Source organism: Canis lupus, chromosome 1 (genome assembly GCF_011100685.1).
Source record: "Canis lupus familiaris isolate Mischka breed German Shepherd chromosome 1, alternate assembly UU_Cfam_GSD_1.0, whole genome shotgun sequence".
NCBI lineage: Eukaryota > Metazoa > Chordata > Mammalia > Carnivora > Canidae > Canis > Canis lupus.
The window spans coordinates 90,888,898-90,905,948 of NC_049222.1; the positions used below are offsets into that span (position 1 = coordinate 90,888,898).

At 40.9% G+C, this 17,051-nt stretch overlaps 1 long non-coding RNA gene across 2 annotated transcripts; it reads right to left on the reverse strand.

Moving 5' to 3' along the window:
- Positions 1–11,081: 11,081 nt before the first annotated feature.
- Positions 11,082–16,630, reverse strand: LOC111096817. Of its 2 annotated transcripts, XR_005353185.1 has the most exons (4): positions 15,696–16,630; positions 14,771–14,876; positions 13,828–14,082; positions 11,082–11,487 (listed from the first exon to the last, which is right to left on the reverse strand). It is a non-coding gene; the product is annotated as an uncharacterized LOC111096817 (long non-coding RNA). The 2 variants fall into 2 exon arrangements; XR_005353184.1 differs by having other exon boundaries at positions 11,082–14,082.
- Positions 16,631–17,051: the final 421 nt, after the last annotated feature.

The following is a 17,051-nucleotide window of genomic DNA, read 5'->3' on the forward strand; positions in this document are numbered from 1 at the left end:
ATATTTTTTCCCTTGCAAACTGACATTCACATTTCAGTGTAAACACATCATATGACCTGGAATGGACCACGATCCTTTCTTGTGTAAATACTGCTCGTGGGCACCAGCATTTAGGAGGTACGGTGATATGCTCAGACACACACTGCCCTGGAATTTTACAGATAGCTTCTCCCAAGGCCCAGGATTTCAGGGCTCAGAAGCAAGGCTGGCATTTCAGACGTTTGCAATAGTGAAGGACCACTGCCACCTGTGGACAGCAGGAAGCATCGGCGCAGGCGTGCTGTAGGCCCAAGTGGAGAAGGAGCAGCGATGAAGTATTTGCGCAAAAATTTGACCACCCGCTGAGTCTGATGGTTGTAAAATTCTTCCAACAGCAAAGTGTGTTCATGGGTACACTTGTGGCCTGGGTTGGGGCTTTTTTCCCCCCACAAATCAGTAACTATCTCTCTGACTGTAGGAAGGATGTGATTATCGTGTATGAATATAAAGCACAGAAAATGCATCACAAACTCAAAAGGCCTCCGAGGGGCAGGTAGATAAATGTCCATGTATAAATGGATAAAAACAACAGTGACAGTGAATTGGAGACCACATGCCCCACCTAGAGGCGTTCAGTTTCATTGAAATTGTTCTTAGGAAGACTGGATTGCATCAAGCAGCATACATTCGCAGCTCAGACTCAGCCTGCAGCCATCTAGCCCTGAACTCAGGGAGTTGGACGAAAGATCTCAGGTGGTATTTATGCACCCAGGAACAAAAATATAAGCATACTTCATTCACTATGAAATGCTTAATGAAAGGGTACTTTATTCCAGGCCTCAGTCCATATTGGGCGACAAGTTGGGGAGATAGATGTCATACAAATAATTACTCCCAGAGAATTACAGATGTAATAAATGGAATGAAGGAAAATCCCAGGCAACGACACAAACATATACCTTGTTTCATCCAACTTGCTTGCTTACAAGTCACATCACGATTTTATATACTGCTAAAATAGATGAAAGTCTGTTAGTGGAATTATAGCCTCATTCTTGGTTACTTACAAAAAATGAAAGCCCTCTGCTTTCAATTTGTTTTATTTTAAAATTACCAATAGAGCTCATTTTAGACTTTTTCCCAAAGATTTTAAAATCATGTATGACTCTTACACATTCATAAAAAGGAAAATATAAATTAAGTAAGGGATTCCTAAAACTTTTTCAAATTGAGAGTTGGACTCTTTGGGATCACTTGTTGACTGAGCATCATCAACATGCATGTTTTCTCTACAGTGTCATTCTCTGGCCATTAGGAGAGTTAGGAAGGGCATTTCTGGGATGAGTGCTCTGCTGTTGTCTGGAACTTTTCCCCCAGCAGCTGACATGATTCAGTGTTTAGGTGCCAGTGCTTTCTTGATCTTACCAAGAAGTGTTAACAAAAGCTTTTCAGACATTAAGACTTGTATTATTTCCTTGAATGGTCTTTTGGTTCTTTGTCAGCAAAGGTAAGGGGCTTTGGTTATGCAGTCCCACTGTCAGGGCTAACCCTCATGTGCACACATGTGCCGGCATGGGGGCCACGTCAGGATGCCCGTCTGAGCTGACTGAGGAGGTTGGAACACCCCGCTGTTAGAAAGCCATGCCTGATTTCTGAGACGTGGGAATATAAAAACAATGCAGCATCAGTGAGACAGAGTCACTAGCTGATCTGACCTGGCCTTCTGGGCCAGTGAAATATATACATACGTATATATACATTTTTTGACAAGGTGACATTTAGTCACCAGACCTGAAAACTGAGAAGTTATCCAGAAGTTAAGGTGGAGAAGTGTCACCCTAGGAAAAAGCAGCGTCATACTAGGGTGCAGACCAGCTGAACAGCTCATCCAGCCACCAAGCTACCTGGGTTCTATAGCATTGCCAGCGCTTGCTCCATGGGCTTGTTACCTTCCTGAAGCTGAGAGGATTGTTGAGTGCATAAGAAAACCAAACCTTCACTGGTTTGTTTCTCTTGAGCATTCTTAGTGTGCACTTACATAGGCACAGCTGTATCTGAAACTGGCAGGTGAGGTCATCTGGAGCTCCAAAAGCACATCATGCATGATGCAGCAAAAGTGACAGTCTCCATGATCTAAATGTAAAACCCTTAAAAAAAGATTTTATTTATTTATTCATGAGAGACTGAGAGTGAGAGAGGCAGAGACACAGGCAGAGGGAAAAGCAGGCTCCCTACAGGGAACCTGGATGTGGAACTCATCCCAGGACCCCAGGATCATGACCTGAACCTAAGGCAGATGCTCAATTGCTGAGCCACCCAGGCGCTCCTAAAGGTAAAACCCTTTTAATATACTGTCCCACCCCCTAGAAAATTGTATTGTTTCATAATTGATGGAAGAAAGACAAAGACAAAAAAAGCCTAGAGAACAAATGAAAATAGTCCAATTTTTCCGAAATATTGATTTTGCTTCTCCCAGGTGAAGTAAAATGTGTATTAAATCTATTCGTGTAAACAGTTTTTATGACTAGAAAATTAGGTTCACTGCACTCTCGCTAGATACATACTGAACAAATATTTAAAAGCTGTCTGTTTGAAGGGGCCCCAGATGATTGCTTTTCCAGGGAGTGGACATATTTGTTGCTGATGCTGGCCAGCAAGGAGCTTGGCAAGTTCAGGGAACCAAGTGAGGGGCAGTGCAGTTGGGACGTGGGTTGGCACGTAGGGCAGAGTGCAGGGAGCCAGGCAGGAGGCTAATCCTGAGTCATGGCGTGTAAATTTTCAATTAAGGATTTCAATCTTCCTCCCAAGAGAATCTGGGAGTTCTTAAATTTTAAGCTGTGAAATGACATGATCATATTTGCACTTTTAGTCTGGCTACTGTAAAGCTAATGGATTGTTGGGAGTGAGTTATTTTCTCTCCGGGCAGGGCAGGGCTCTTTGTTCATGCAGCAGTCTGGATTTCAGACATTGGTGGACCTGCTTTCAAACATGTCCTCAAAATGGGTATGTGAATTATTAATCATCCTCAGCACCGTTAGGAAATTTTACAGAGCTGAAATTAACAATTATACTCCAATCACATCAACAGATTGCTGAGCAGTCTGTTAAGTGGAATCTTCAGTGGTTTGTCTTTTTTTCTTTCTTTCTTTCTTTCTTTCTTTCTTTCTTTCTTTCTTTCTTTCTTTCTTTCTTTCTTTCTTTCTTTCCTTTCTTTCTTCATTTTTGTTTTGGACAAGTGAATTAAATCATAAATGAAAGAGCAAAATCAGGATTTGGGACCAAAAGAATTTCCCTTGACGCAGGGTGAGAAGAGCTTCTGCTGGGTAGACTGTGGGAATAACCCTCTTGGCAGCACACAGTAAATTGAGTCTTCTTTCATTAAAACTATGCAGTGACACCAAGGCATTAAATCGTTAGTGGCAGCTTTGATTTAGTTGGTGGTAACTACTTCCTTTTTGGATGAATGCTCAAATTCATTTCAGGAATACTCTGCGAGAACCCATAACAACAGTGGGTTTCGGCTCCCCGGTCATTGGGCTTCAGTACCTCTTACATACATTTGAGCTGGACACCCTGCTCCTTATTTGTTTTAATTCTTACAAAAACATTTGGGGTAAGCGTATGAAACTCCTCTTATACACTCAATTATCCCAGTGAAACAAGAGTAATTTTAATAATGATGAAATGAGCCAGTGCTAACATAATCTGCTTATTCTGAGCCAGGAACTCGCTTCATCTTCATACTAGCCACAAGTGAAAGCACTGTTAAGACCCCATTTTTACACATTAGGAGAACAATGCACAGAGGGTTTAAGTAACTTGCCTAAGGCCACACGGCTTGAGGAAGTGGTGGAGCTAGCATTAGGAGCAGGGAACCTAGCTTCAGAGTCTACATGCTTAACCACTATACCCAGCACCTCTTTAAAATTACTGCTTTTTGAAAAGTTAGTTCACGATCTATACATTTATGTATACATACTTCTTTAAAAAACATTTTTATAAACTCTTTAAACTGGATCACCCCACCGTAAAAATAGGGGAGATTTTTGAAACTGAATCCAACTTCACGGCACAAGATGAGTAAAGTTTAAAAGCAAGCAGATGTTTGCAAAGCATATAAAACTCAAAATTGCTCTACACTCGATGTTATTTGGAACACAGGCATAATTCTTTTCAAATATGATTTTATCTAAATGGTGTCCCTTAAAACTTCATTTTAACACCCAAACGATCCCCAGCTGTTCGGGTAGATTGGCCCCTGCTGAGCGTGTTTCCCAACACTTCCCATATTCCACCATAAATATTCATGATGCAGTACTCCAGCTACCCAAAGGGGGCCAGGATTCATTTTTATGAACTCCTCTCAACTGGGATTAGCATCTTTCACCTATTACCCGACTCCTGAATTATGGTTTTGTTCTGCCGTGGTCTCCATTTGCTCTATTTTTACTGATACCTGAGAAGTCTGAAGAGAATGTGAAGTGTGAAAGAAAACTTCTAATCCCAGGAAGTTGGCCCAAGGAGTATACAAAATCAATTTTTAAAATACAATATCTTATTCAAACTTCGCACCCAGACCAGAGTGAAACCGCCGTTTGCTTGTGTTGCCAGATTTCCTAGGAGATAGCAGGGCCTCTGTGAGAGGTGGGTGTGCTGAGTTTGAGGGCCAGGGGTTTGGGATGATGGAGGAGTTAAGTCAAGGGGATGCTGTTTCCACAGATAACACATGCTCGGGCTACAAAACGAATGATTTTTTCCCTATGATTTATGCTTGACTGTGTTTAAATACCAGAAAATACTAGGAATAAATCTGCCTTTTTTGAGTTTGAGGGGTGGCAGGAGAAGTGTGAATTTTGCTACCTTTGCAGTTCTCTCTCTCTCATTTTTAGTGAGTTTCTTAAATCACATCTACTATTTGCATATGTCATATTTATAATGTCCCCTTATGTACCCAGAGATGCTCTTGACCTCATCTTGACCAAAGTCAGGAAACTGACAACTCACCTTGTCAGTGGGAAGAAGGCTTATCTTTGGCATTAGACTCAAGACTTGGTACTAGCTGGTCAGATGGACTTAGACACAGTATTTAACTTCTTGAAATGTTCATTTTTCCATTTGTAAGAGAGGAAATGCCAGGTGTAAAGCCTTCTTGTGAAGTATAAATAAGGTACGTGGATGGAGTGTGCAGCACAGGCTTACATGAGGAGTGTCTGCTCCCTCCTCTCCTCCTCCAAGTGATAGCAGCCACTCAAGTGTCCCAAGAAGACATGAGTTATGGAAGATCAATGGTGGCCCTTAGCCCACTGGGCACTGCAGTCACTTCCCACATTTCGTGGTTTTGCCATATCCCACAAAGGCAAGAGGATAGCCCCTGAACATTTTGGAAATACCCTTCCATTCTGTGAAGGTTTCTGCCGTAATAGAGTGAGTTGTGAAAAGAAGGGGTCAGAATTAACTGCACTGCTTGGGTTGATTAACTACATAAAAGAGTGGACATTACCTTTGCCTGCTCTTTCTGTAAATAGAATTTTCCACCAGTTACCCCCAGCCCCCTCTTTCAACTCTGTGGGGCTCTACTGCGCAAGAGGAGGTGCTATAAGAACAATTATTCATCACCAAGGATGAACTACTGACTTTCTGCAAATGAACCTTCTGAAGAGACACTTGCTAATACCCCTGCTGCCCAAGTCAGACAAACAGGCTAAAATAAGTCAGCGACCCAAAACTCTGGAGCTAGTACATCGGAGTCATTAAAGCATGAGGTCCACAGTCAGACTTTGGGGGGTTTGAATCCTGCCTGTGTTGTGACTAGTACTGATGATAGTGGGCAAACCACTTTACCTTTCTAAGCCCAAGTTTCTCATAGCAGTAGGTAGGACCAGGTTCACATGGGCTGTGATAGGGATTATTATTATTATTTTTAAATTTTTTAATTTTTATTTATTTATGATAGTCTCACACACACACACACACACACACACACAGAGACAGAGACACAGGCAGAGAGAGACAGAGACACAGGCAGAGGGAGAAGCAGGCTCCATGCACAGGGAGCCCGACGTGGGATTCGATCCCGGGTCTCCAGGATCGCGCCCTGGGCCAAAGGCAGGCGCCAAACCGCTGTGCCACCCAGGGATCCCCTGTGATAGGGATTAAATGAGATGGTCCAGGTAAAACATTTGGCACACAAACACAGTGTTGGCACAATGTGCTCCATTTATATTAGCTTAAAAATTAGTTTTGAAAGAACTGTCTGACAGCAAACATTAGGTCCCATCCCATATACTTAAACCTGGATACATAATTGACCATGCTGGCAGGGCCTCAGGCAGCAATGCAACAAAGGTATTGAGTATCCACAGAATATAGAGCATGTTTTTAACAAAACTGAAGCCTACTTTACATTCCTGCTCTTATTTTAAGGGGCAGTACTTAGTGGGTTGCTATGCATGGAGAGGTGAATAATGTGTGCATTTGAAAGGTACAGTGCTTTCTAAGGTATGCATATGGAAAGATCATTTTTTGATATGAGGTATCAGTAACTATATGCAGAGCCTGGTGTCACTTGCTATTCCATTTTTTAAATACAAGTGTCACCCACCAGGCAGAGATGTCTGCTATTTCAATCTCTGGCATCTTCAGGCTTGCCCTGTTATTTTAGGCTGTGCTTCAGTGTGTATTTGAAGCATTTCTTTAGCTTTTCTTGCTTCCAGTTGCATCACGTTCAACCCTCTTGGGCTGTCTCATGGTCTCCTATGTCATTTGGGAATCCAGCCTAGTGGGGGTAGTGAGCATTATTTAAATGAATTCCAGTACCACACTACTGATGATCATTTTGAGTCAGTTAAAATTAATTTAAGTGGTAACAATAATAAGATTGTCCAAGAAATTGGGCATAACATTGTAGTGTTTCTCATATTACAAACCTGCCAAACGAGGGTCAAAGACTGATTGGGAAAACATTATTACACTCTTTCCACATACTTACCTTTGTCTCTTTGTCTCAATACATACACATATGAAAGAATATTATTTGGAGAGGAGGCACAAATGTGGCGTGAAGAACCTCATCCAACTATGGATATGGTGGTATCTGACCTCTTGGACTGAATTTGAGGCCCTTTTGATAGAGATGACAGAGTAGAAGTGGACTGTGGTCATGGGAAACTCTGAATGCAGGTTGGACTGTTTTGGCTTCAGACCAGAAGGTGGAGCCCAGGAAGGTGAGAGAGGCCAGTCTCCCCACCTCTACTCAGAATCTAGCACTAACTGGTGGCAAAATGGCAGCTCTTTGACTATATTAAGCCTCGTTGCTCAAGATGGCATCATCAACATAATATTGGGGTGGTTCCTTCAAGCAGGTTTACTTGACATTGTAGAAGTAGGAGAGGAAAATTTGGAGGCTACTTAGTGATTGTAGCTCACAAAATGGTTCGCTTTGAGGACTCTAGAAAATACTAGTAGGAAATTCAAGGAAGTCTCAGTTTTTACCTGCTCAATCTAACTGGTGGGGAATAGAGACTGTTAAGATTATTTTAACATTGGTAGATTTTTGGGTATATAAATTCAGCATGATTTTAAATTTTTATAGTAAAACATATTTTGGACTGGGGGTGTGTATTGGTATAACTGTTTTTGGAGTCTTCTCTTACTCTGAAATAGAAAAAGATTCTGGGTATGTTTACAGAGTTAGTAGCCCACAAGGAATTCCTTAACTGCATCATTCATAAGTAGTTATTACAACAAAATAGTTGAAGCCAAACATGCACAACTTTCTAGGTAATGTTATTTATGAATTTAATTTTATTTTTAAAGTATGTATTTAATTTTATTTTAAATGTATTTTAAATTTAATTTTATTTTATGTATTTAATTTTATTTCAAATAATGGTGAATCTCTACAATGATGGTAAGAGATTATGAGTGATCTGAATATCGTTCCATGCTAAAATGTGTTGGCTGTTAAAACAGCCATCTGACTTAAAGAACTTTCCTGATCTGTTTCTACTTCTTCAAATGTGCACTTGTTGTGAAGATAAAATGAAAGATTGCATATAAAGTGTCTAGCAGAGCAGATTCTAAGTAATTGGTAAACCACTATCTCTATAAGCTATAAAGGGTTTTACTTAATACATCTATAAAGGCAGAGTTTCAGCTGTGGACATTCTGTTTTTAATTTGGAACCTTACTTTTATAAGATTTGGGTAACAATGTCTGGGTATAAAGGAAACTATGAATATACAAGTTAGAAATGAACCATGTGAATTTGGCAGCCATGCTTTAGACTGCCTGTCTGCCCAGTGACCCTTTCTTTGGAAATTGCTTCCATCTACCTCTCTATCAGAAGTCTGGGAAGTCATGTTATTTCAAGACCTCTTCCCTCATTTACAGAGGTTTGGATGAGAAATGGTCATGCTACCCAAGTTGGGCCAATTACACTTCTCCCCAAAGGAGACTGGAAATTAGGGCAGTGAGAGAGAATGTTTTAGTTTGGTTCCCCCAAAACTCCAGGTGAGGATTTCAGTGCAGGAGTTTATTTGGGAGGAGATCCCAGGAAAACATCTCTGGGGAAGTGGAGAAGTAAAATAGGGAAGGGAGATATACTGATAAAAATTCATCAAACAAGTGACTACTTGGGAACCACAGCTTAATGCAGCTAGAGAATATTTAGTGTGGAATGTGTGAGTTATCCATCCTATGAGGTGAGGGAGCTAAGCTACTCATCCCTCAATTGGTGTTGCCTATTGGTTAAGGGCTGCTCCCAGAAGGTCTGTGGGCAGAGCAGACCCAAGGAGCCAGAAATGACTTTGGGATCAAGAGCTGCAGGTATGAGCATGCAATAGTGGGCTAGCAGGTATAGACATCTTCAGAGCTTGAGGGGATATGAGAAAGGCACTGGCAGTCTCATTACCGAGTCAGTTTGCTTTCAGGGTATGAGTCATTTAAACTGAAGGGCTGAAGGCAAAGTTGTAGGCCTTGTATAAGCTGATGAAGAAGAGAAAGCTATTCTTTAAACAGCGAGCGAAGAATGTGGTAGTAGGTACACAGAGGCAAATAAAAGAGGACATGTGATCCTTAAAATATGGCAAAGGTGAACTGGTAATGTAACATTCCAGCTCATGTAAGATCTGGCTTTATTTCATTTTCCTGAGTTTCTAGATTATGTGAAAATAAGTGACCCCTACTCTTGCTCCTTTCTTTTCTTTCTTTCTTTCTTTCTTTTTTTTTTTTTTGCTTGCCTTAGTAACAACTGTTCATAAGATGTGGTGGATTGTATCTTCCAAAATTGGCCCCAGCAGTATTACAGAGTATCACATGCTCTTCAGAACATGACTGCTCCCCCATCAAAAGGCAAAGCCTGTTTTCCTTCCCCTTGAGATTATCTGGGCCTTTGTAGCATCATCAGTGAATAGAATATGGTAAAAGTGATGCTGCATGACTTCAGATATTAATTCATATGAGGTATGTTTTCCATCTGGCTCTCATTCTAGTGTGCTTCTCTTGGAAATCCAGCTACCGTGTTGTAAGGAAGCCCTGATCATATGTGGAGGGCACTTTGTTTTCTTTCTTTCTTTCTTTTTTTTTTTTAAGGATTTTATTTATTTATTCATGAGAGACACAGGGAGAGGCAGAGACATAGGCAGAGGGAGAAGTAGAATCCTGTGGGGAGCCTGATGTGGACCTTGATCCCAGGACCCTGGGATCACCACCTGAGCCAAAGGCAGATGCTCAACAACTAAGCCACCCAAGTGCCCTGGTGAGGCCACTTTGATAGTTCCCACTAAAGTCTTACCTGGAAGCCAGCATTGATTAACGGTGATGTGTGAATGATTGAGCCTGGAAATAATTCTAGTCCCCAGATTCAAGTTGCCCATCCTGAAACCACATGGATCAGAGGGACGAGCCATCCTTACTGAGCTCCACCCAAATTGCAGATTTGAGGGCAACATATATGTTATCTTTGTTTCAAGTCACTAAGTTTTGGTCTAGCTTGTCCCACAGCTCTGGATACCTGGAACACAAGGTAAGGCAACCTTTGTGGGTTTATAGAAGGTCTTTCAAATAGTTCAGAGTAGTGTCAATGCATAGTTAGACAATCACCCATTTATTGACAATTAAAACTGAATTTTCTCCTCTCATCCCATCAGCAGTACTGGAGCCTTTCATGAGGAATTTGTTGTGAGTCTAACCAAAGTCAGATCAGCAAACTCTTATCCCCTACCCAGTGAGTCCCATTAGTTCATTACTACCATATTCTGGTCCATACAGAAGCTTAAGGACTCAGGAGCCTAAGAGTTGGTTTTTCTTTTCTTTTCTTTCTTTTTTTTTTTTTTTTCAATGTAAGGGCCAATCATGTTACCTAGATATTTCAGCAGCTGTGGTCTCCATGCATTGTTTCAATCAATTTTTGTCAAAATTCTGGGATAGAGATTATACCTGTCATTTATAAAATGAGGAACCAGAGTTTCAAGAAGTCTAAATGACTTTCTCAGGATTATGCCATGAATGTCAGAATTAGGACATGAAGGCAGCTCTGTGTGATTCTCTAGTCTATGTCCTTTCCCCTCTACTTACTTTCTCCTGGCCTTGAAGATAGTGAAGGTCCACAGTTTAGCTACTATCTCATTTTAGCTACGTTCTGCACTACAATGATTTTGTGAGTTGGCATGGTAACATAACCACCTGTTGTACCTCTGGTTTGTGTGAAATTACATTCTGAAGTAAAAAAAAAAAATTCTGACATAATAAGTTGGAGTCCTCTGCTTATATATGAATGTGTATGTGTGTATGTATATATATATATATATATTCACACATTTAATTATGTATACAAAGTATGTATTATATTATACACACACGTTTAATTATGTATAAAAGTATGTGTTATATAAAAGTATAGTATAATGTATAATATATATTACAAAAATAATAACAAAATTGTATATATATGTGTCACATGTATTTATATAATTATCTATTTAAAAAAAGACTTGGTGGTGGAAATTACTAATTTATTTGTAGTATTCTGCAACAAACTAGACAGTGCTTCATTTCATAAAAATGCATGCCATTCTTCTGTTCAATAATTACTAATTTATTACTTGATTTTAAAATTTTTTTATTTTGAAATAATGTTTAGATTTACAGAAGAGTTACAAAGATAGTACAGAGTTCTAATGTCCCTATATTCAGTTTCTTTAAAAGTTGGCAACTTGTATGTGAAATTAACCTTAGTCAAGTGCCATTCTCCAAATCACACACTGTATTCAGCTCTTACTGATTTTCCACTATAATCTTTTTTCCATTCTAGAATCTAATCCAGAATACCACACTGCATTTGGTCATCATGCCTTCTTAGTGTTCTCCAACCTGAGACCATATCTTAGTCTTTCCTTGTCTTTCCTGACTTGGAGACTTTTGAAGAGTATTTACCAGGTATTTGTAGAATGCATTTCAGTTGGGTTTGTCTCTTGTTTTTTTCATGAAGAGCCTGAGGTTATAGATTTTCTGGAAGAATAGCACGGAGGTAAATACCTTGCTGTCCTCATTACATCATATTTAGGGTACTTGATGTCAACATGACCTACCACTGGTCACGATGGCCTTGATCACTGGGTTGAGATGCTGCCTGCCATCTTTCCTCCCTCTAAAGATGAATCTTTTCCCTTTCCATACTCTGTTGTTAGAAGTGAGTCACCAAGTCTGGCCCCCACTCAAGGAGAAAGGAATTACGTTCTGAGAGGGACGGGTATGACTGGTTGATATTTTTATATGGCAGAGGGAAAGACGGTTTGCACTCCTGTAGTGTCCCACAGTGCTACAGTGTGAACAGGTGTCTGGCTAGTAGACACTCTTAACTCACACCTCAAGTTGTACACATCTTTGATTTCTTCATTATAGGAAATACATCCTACAGAGAAATGCCTATTCTTGTTTACTGCATGATTTAGAGCCAATTTGTAAGCATTCTAGTCATGGTCTCTTCACTCCCTAAACAAAGGGCTCACTTTTGCCTTTTAAATCCTGAAGTCTGTGATGTTTAATATCAAGTGTTGTTTCTTTCGGGATGTCTGGGTGGCTTAGTGGTTGAGCATCTGCATTTGGCTCAGGGTGTGATACTGAGGTCCTGGGAGCGAGTCCTGCATCAGGGCTCCCTGTGGGGTGCCTGCTTCTCCCTCTGCCTATGTCTCTGCCTCTCTGTGTGTCTCTCATGAATAAATAAAAATCTTTAAAAAAGTATTGTTTTTTTCAAAGGTATAGGACTTCTCTCCTCTGAAAAGAAGGAGATAAGGCTTTTCTTAATCTTTAAATTTTCCCTAGCACTTGAAAATAATAATTATTATAAATCATAAAATTTGTAATATATAAAATATGTATTTTGTATATATACATAATTTATAAGAATTTGGGAATATAAAGTTGTAAAACTTGTAAATATTATAAGATAATAATAATTCCTATTGATTAAATACCTCCCATGTGTTGAAGACTATCGTTGGTATCTTACAACATTTATTTTTGATACTTATAAAAATATTTATTGGAGGAAGTATTATAATTCTCATTTTATAATAAAAAGAAGCAGGTGTTCAGGGGAGGAAACGATCTTCTCCAAGCTGGCATGGCAAGTAGCTGGAGTTTGAACTTAGGGCTCTTTGATTGTGAACTGTGAACCTGGTAAATGTTTCTAGATTGGCTGATTAAAATTGCATAAGGTAAGGAAAGAAAAACAATATTTGAAGATTGGACTAGAAATAAGTCTTTCAAAAATGACACACAATCACAAATGATTGAGAAGACAGGTGTTAGGCTGTGTTTGTGTGAAGAGTCGCTGCCACTTCAAGTCAATCAGAAGAATCATCCTGACATTTATGCTGATGTATGAAAGCAGCAGCTATATCCTGCATCCTGTGAGGTGGGGGCTGAGCTTCCACTCCTCATTGCAGCCAGAGGTGGGCTATATAATATAATCTCATATGTTTTATGTGCCCCATGTGGAATGATAATCCTGTCTTATGAGGAAACAGGAAATAAGTAAGAGGGCTTTTAAAATAGCCACAGATAGCATGGAAGCAGAAAGGCAACAAGTCACAATAGGATGCAAGCTCCCATCCAGCAATCACAGGGCACTACTAGAGATGAAGCATGAATCAAGCAGGTAAAAGTGTGTTGAGAGCAGGTGTTGTGTGAGGGAGATGGGGCAGGGAGGGAGTAGGAGGGAGAGAGAGATGCGTGAGTATGAATCTCAGTCCACAAAATGTCAAAGCTTCAGTGTGGCAGTGTGGCATCTCTGTATTTTCTAGAAATCAGCTTCATCTTTATTTTGTGTCCCTTCACTGCTGTACTGTGGGATACTTAACTTGGCTTACTATTTGGAGTCTTCCCCTCACTGAGTCATGTTGAGAAGCCTGGGGATCTTGATAGAGAGCTGGAAGGCTCTCAACATTGGCCCACTGTATCGTCCACAGTGTCCCTTTGGGTTGGTGGGCTGCTGCTGTACCCCATATGGCACAAGATTACCATCCCAAGGTCAGTTTCCTTCAACTCATTATGAGCAAGAGCATCCAAAAATAAAGGCTAGAAACCCTACCAGTCTTGTTTTATGAAAGTGGAAACCCCACCTCTTGGGTAGAGTGCGGGGGTTGTTGGGAGATAGGAGGACAGCTGTAGCTCAAGATTTTGTGGCCTGGCCTGTCACCTGTTGCAGTCTTGTTGGGATAGAAATTCTGGTGTATGAAAGCTGCAGGCCTGGCAAGATGCTTGTCCCATCAGGGAAATCTGAGTTACTACTCTGCAACTGACTTAAGGATTCCTGAATCTTCTTTTCCTTTCTCATCTTTTGCTTACTTGGTTTATATTTCAACCATCCTCCACTGAGAGACATCAAGAACACCATGTTGTCCCATACTGGCACGGTATCCCCGGCAAGCTGCTCAGAGTGTTGCTGGCAGGAGAGCTGAATGGGACATGCACGTTGACAGCCACCTTTCAGAGCAGGCCTGGCCCTCGTGGTTTCGGCCTCACTGTACAAACTCAACTGCCAATCTGTCCGCTGAGCACAGGCCTTTCAGTTTAGCCATGGTGAGGTGTGCGTAACTGAGCCTACAGGACAAATATACGAAAGTATGCACGTCTGTTCCCTTCTAGACACCCCGCCCCTGCCCCTGCCCCCCGCCCTGCCTCTGTGCCCTCTCTTAATTCTGTAATTTCAAAGTAAAAAGAGAATGTCTACTCGGCTTTCTCTCTCCCAGTAATCCTCAGTCAAGGATTCCTGTCTGTCACCCTTCCTTCCCCAACATAAACAGCACCAGTGTTTTCCTCTAAGCGTTGACTTGTGAGACAAGCCAGCTCTCCCTTCTACTCTGAGGCTGGTCTAGAAAGTGTTTTCAGACCTCAGGTTCCGCTCGGCAAGCCTGTGCCATGTGGGTCGAAAGGGTACGCAGCGCGGGCCCCTGCTTCTCAGCTCTGAGCTCATTGATTTGCTACAGCTTCTTTTGTTACTGCTGAAATGGGGGCGGGGACGACTTGGATTAATAAAAGCATGAAATAAAATACATGTGTAAAATGTGGTGAATAGCAAGGAGGCGTGTGGGCCTGTGGGGTTGAGGAGCGCGGGGCCCACGGAGCTCGTGGGGGAAGAATTGAGGTTTCTGTGGTCGATACCACGGTTTATTTAGGGAAATCATGGCAGTGGCACCTCAAGAAATTCACTAAGGACTGGCGACTGATGGGTTTCCAAGTGAAAAGCCATGCGTGAGAAATGAATTTCCAGGTGTGCATGACCACTTACTTTAGATTCTCCGTCCTCACTCCCCGGCCAAGGTCACCCCGTAGGCACAGTTGTTACAACGTAGTGAATGTACCATTTGTGTTACTCACGGTGGGCAATGCGTATCCTGTGGGGCATGGAGCAAAACGGTCATTTGGCACATGCCAAGGCCCTCTCCAAGGATTCTGTCTTTATTGCAAGCCATGTCTAAACTATTTGGCACATGCCAAAGAACTTAACAATGCCCCATGCCATTGATGTATCGCGTGAAAAATAATCATGTACTAAAAATCTCAATAAAGCTGTTATTAGTATTTTCTCTAAAGTTTATGAGAAAACCAAATAACAAAAAGTTTCCATGGTTCGTAAAAACAGATGCTGTATTCTAGTTGTGGTGGTTTGTGATTATCATTGTCATTATAAAATAGTTATGATGGATCTGAACTCCTTCTCTGTGTATAGGGACACAGGTCACCTTCCTGACTTGGGTGCTAACATGCATGTGACCTCAACCCAAGTCCCTTAACCCATCTTACCTGCTAATTGAGTAGGTTGATTTAGGTAATTTTTATTTCCATTAATGTTGTGAAACTTCTGCAGTTCTAGGTCATAAAGATTTAATGAATACTGTTCTGAAGCAAAACATGCAAGGTAGATGATTTGTGTTGTGGTGGACTAGGCCATCCATGCAATTTTGAGTACTAAGAGGGCAAGCTTAAGACTTACGCTGTGACAGGGGAGGGCAAAGGATGAGGCTTTCGTAGTCCTATAAAAGTCAACTGGAGGGGCTCCTGGGTGGCTCAGAGGTTGAGTGTTTGCCTTTGGCTCAGGTCCCACAGGGAGCCTGCTTCTCCCTCTGCCTGTGTCTCTGCTTCTCTCTCTGTGTGTGTCTCTCATGAGTAAATAAATAAAATCTTAAACAAAAAGTCAGCTGGAGAATGCTCACCTGAGTTACATGCAATTTAGTGATCTTAAGTGGCATCCTTAGATGAGCAGAAGGTGAATAGGAACACCTTCAGCGTATGCTGGAGCTCATACTTCTATGATGGGCAAACCCAAAGCTTGCTTATCACAGGTTCTTCACGGCTACAGCTACTGCCTTCATATTTCTAACTGACAGAAAAAGCTTATTCAGTTAGTCTTCTTCCAGGGATCAGAAGGCATCACAGTTATTTGAGATTCACAATAGATTTCATTCCTTACTTGTTTACAAGCGTTTTTCCTTTATGAGGTCTTTTGATGTCCATGATTTCTTTTATGGGAGGTCTTATGCTTTTATTTGCTTATTACTCTAAAAGTCACAGAAAGTTATAGGAAAGGGAAGAGCAATGTCAAGCTCCCCTAATGTTTTAGTCTCCAACAATGTTCCTGGCTGCGTATTTGTTTCCAGTTGTTGTTTCAATGAAAATTATGTCTTTACGCAGTTCTAAGCCTTCTGTCTGGGTATAAATCTTCTTAGTTGGCATCAGTAATTTTTCACTTACTTGGATGTTCTTTAAGCTGGAGAGTGTCTGTATATGTGCCCTAAGCAAATGAATGGATGCAAACTCATTTCAGAAGCTGGAAGTCAGATGGGGATGGAAGCATGTATTTACCGGATTGTTGTTAGAAGAGAAAGAGAGGAGAACTAGCTGCGTGCAGAAACAAGGTAATTTGTTAGCTTGCTCTGCAGCTCTCATCTGCTCTACACCTCAGATGATGGTTTTGGCTTTCTTCCTTCCTGAAACTGATTGCCTAAATCTCTTTTCGCTTTGAGTTCTGTTCATGAAGCTGGCACCTGTGTCTGTGCCTATGAAATGAATGGATTCCTGTTAGGCCAGTCGATTATTTGGTCAGATGCTGAGAATGACTGTACTACCAACTGAGCTGCCTTGCCATAGTTGGAATTTCAGAGTTTCCAGGATTCTAGAATCACAGGCATTAGAAATGATCACAAACACAGCTTCCAATCCCAAATAGGATCCCCAGTACAAGCATATCCAACTGAGTCATTCACCAGCTTCCAGTCTCCCAGGGGTGGGGCACTCATTACTTATATCTTGGTCTGTTCTAGGAATACAACCTCAACTACCTATAGGAGTTGGACTGGTAATGGATGAATAAAAAAGTAAAATCAAATGCATAGATAGATTCAAACTATTTTTATTGTTCCTGAATTATGGCATAAGGATATAACAGAATTATGTAAATGCATAAATATTTTAAAGTCAAAAGTGAAAAAGTCCAAATTGAAAAATAGAAACAATGATTCTTTTAACACAGTATCCTTTATATACATATTAAATCCATATGCTTTCACTTA